The sequence below is a fragment of the Stomoxys calcitrans genome, chromosome 1, assembly GCF_963082655.1.
Source record: "Stomoxys calcitrans chromosome 1, idStoCalc2.1, whole genome shotgun sequence".
Lineage (NCBI taxonomy): Eukaryota > Metazoa > Arthropoda > Insecta > Diptera > Muscidae > Stomoxys > Stomoxys calcitrans.
The window spans coordinates 39,586,825-39,590,567 of NC_081552.1; positions in this window are offsets into that span (position 1 = coordinate 39,586,825).

Below are 3,743 nucleotides of genomic sequence, written 5' to 3' on the forward strand. Positions count from 1 at the left end.
TGACTTTTAGTTTGCTTTAGAAAAAAAAAGTGTAAAAAAAGTATATTTGATTAAAGTTCATTCTAAGTTTTATTAAAAATGCATTTACTTTCTTTTAAAAAATCCGCAATTACTTTTTGGGCAGACCAATATAATACGAATTTTTTTCTTTCTACTTTTTTTTTAAAAAACATGTTGAGAAAGTTGCTAATAATTCACTGAATTGGTCGAAGAAAAAAAGTGCGCATTTTTCTAGCAAAAGCCCTATGTAAAAATCATAGCATTTAATGTAGCTTTGGAAGTTAAGGTTTGAAAAAAAATGTTGCTGGGTTATGAAACAATTGTGAATACAATTATGAATACAATACAGCAAAACGAATTAGGTATTATAAATCAAATAATTTGTTAAGATTTCTGAGCAGCTAAAAAGTACAAAAACCTCATTTCAAAGTACTAGCATACAAAAGAATAAATCCAAATTGAAGAAGCTCAAGAAATACCCCATAAAAAGATTTAAAAAAAAAAAACAGTAAGTGAAGTCATACGCCACTAAGCGCTAAACTTTAACCTTGACAAAAATCTTACACATGAGTGCTTTAATAGTTCAACAATCAAATGCAATAACAATAGAATTGCCAACAACCATAACAATAGCAGAGCTACAAAAACGCCATACAGCAATATATCCTCTGGCAGACAGAGAGAAGAAAAAGAAAAAATGAACTAAAACCAAAATTGAAGCCGAAAAGTTCTATGATTTAAGCATTTTGGAGTGCATCCAAGAGATAAATATGCAGACGAAACCATGAAACTTCCTGGCCACACAAACACACACCACATCATCAAAAGAACACCACAAAAAGACAACCAAACGTACAAAACAATGCCTCATCAGGGTTTGCAATAAAAGCCAAGAAAAAAACAAATGGACATACAAATATTTTAAAACGAGAACAATACTCTGACCCCAGAAAATTATTCTGAAAAGCAAAATGATTTCCTAAACAGAGCATAAATCCCTCTAAGCAAAAACGACGGCCAAGAAAACAAAAACGCAAGCTAATGCCCCTTGGCAAACAAAACTAAACAAAATTGTTGTGATGCAATTTTTGGTTTTACTACAATATTTTGCTTTGTTTCCTAAACCTTTTAAGTACTCGGAGTTTTCATGTGGGTGCCATGAAATTAATTAAAGTAATTTTCTTTGGTGGTGTGCACAATTTTGTTCTATTTCATAAGCCATCATGTTGTAGCTCTAATTTGCCAAAGTACACTACGCAAATAAATCTCTTTATGATTATGGCACATTATTTTCAAATTAACGCTTCACTATTTAAAGGCATTGTTTGGCAGAAAAATGAACAAAGCCACCAAGAAGATTATCATTATGCTTTTGTTATAATTTTCTGAAAATTATAACGCTTTCAATTTCGTTTCAAGTTCAAATCATTTATTTCCATTTGCTTTGCTTGCTGGCAACGCAACGCGAAAAAAGCCACAAACATTGAGCCACACACACACACACAAACATACATATATACACACACACATCTAATCAAAACGATAATTTGGTAAATAAGCCATAGCAGAGCATGAAGAAACAAAAAAAAACAAAACATACCAAGAAAATAGACTTTCTTTAAACAGGCGTAACGAAAACTCCATCACGACGTGTGCCTCAAATACTTTTGCTGTTACTTTGGCAGCTATTTGCCGTTTATTTTTCTTGTCATCTATTGTCATTTAGTTTGTAAGTCAAGGTTAAGGTTAAATTAAAAGAAAATTATCAAATAATCATATTTATTATTTTAAAGTCTTTGTTGTTGGTATTTCTTGTGCTAAATTGTTGTTTTTTTTTTTTTTGTATATGTTTTAGTTGACATTTTTATTTGTTTTTTTGTCTTAATTGCAAGTTTTGCGTTACACATGATGTGCCGTATGTCACGCTCGTGTCTTAAGTCTTTTGTTTTTGTTTAACAGACGGTTCATTATTTTACCGCATTTTATTCTCTACTAGCCGAACTGGGCTCGCTCCGCTGCGCCTTCTTTAACTCTCTAATTACTTTTTAGGATGGGGACACTTCACCCTAAATGCGGATAACGAATTCGTGCAATTGTAGCCTATGACGATGAAGGCGTTGGAATCCTGGCGAGAACATTCGACAAAGCGGTGTTTATCCCCTTAATGTTGGCGACATTTGCGTGGTACAATGCTGCAATGTTGGCGGAGATTTGGGGTTGGGACGGCCTGATGGGTACTAAGACTCAAATTTTAATTCCATATTCGTTTCTACTCTCCAATACCTTTGATTTGATACCAATATTGTCCCGATCGGTCCACTTTTGATTTTGGGTTGTGTTCTTGACTCAAGGGGGAGGGTCCGTCCCCCTTTCGATATCGAAAAATTATATGAACTATGTTTCTATCCAGACCAACATACACAATATGCGAAAATTTTGAGAAAATCGGTTCTGCCGTTTTTCAGTCTATACGGAACAAACAAACCGAGTCCCATATATCCGTGATAGGCTAATGTGCCCATTTTGGGAGTTTTTGAGGGGTTGGGGTGACCCCTTATACTTCGACATGAATTTGTGTGCCAGATTCGTTATCTACTCCCGCACACTTTTCATTTGATACTCATATTATCGTTTTCGGTTCACTTACGATTTTGGGTGATGTTTTTGGGGTAATAAATTATAAAGCCTATTCCTACTTCCTGACCATATTCGTAATTTACTCTCGAATACCTTTCCTAAGGGTAATATTCTCATTAGGGGAGGAATGGTCCCTCAGACATTTCAACTCAAATATAGATAACAAATTCGTGCTGCACTTCCAAATCCCCTTAATTTGAATCCCCTATTGGGTTTTGGGGCTGGGGCTGCCTCCCAGGTATTTGGACCCAATTTTTATACCCACCATAGGATGGGGGGTTTACTAATTTCGTCATTCTGTTTGTAACTACTCGAAATATTCGCCTGAGACCCCATAAAGTATATATATTCTTGATCGTCGTGACATTTTATGTCGATCTAGCCATGTCCGTCCGTCTGTCCGTCCGTCTGTCTGTCGAAAGCACGCTAACTTCCGAAGGAGTAAAGCTAGTAAATTTTGCACAAATACTTCTTATTAGTGTAGGTCGGTTGGTAATGTAAATGGGCCATATCGGTCCATGTTTTGATATAGCTGCCATATAAACCGAACTTGGGTCTTGACTTCTTGAGCCTCTAGAGTGCGCAATTCTTATCCGATTGGGATGAAATTTAGCACGACGTGTTTCGCTATTATATTCAACAATTGTGCCAAGTATGGTTCAAATCGGTCCATAACCTGATATAGCTGTCATATAAACCGATCTGGGGTCTTGACTTCTTGAGCCTGTAGAGTGCGCAATTCTTATCCGATTGGAATGAAATTTTGCACGACGTGTTTTGTTACGATATCCAACAATTGTGCCAAGTATGGTTCGGTCCATAACCTTATATAGCTGTCATATAAACCGATCTTGGGTCTTGACTTCTTGAGCCTCTAGAGGGCGCAATTCTTATCCAATTTGAATAAATTTTGGCACGTAGTATTTTATTATGATATCCAACAACTGTGCTAAATATGGTTCAAATCGGTTCATGACCTGATATAGCTGTCATATAAACAGATCTGGGGACTTGACTTCTTGAGCTTCTAGAGGGCGCAATTCCTATCCGATTTGGCTGAAATTTCGCAAGACGTTTTTTATTGTTACTTCCAACAACTGTGTCAA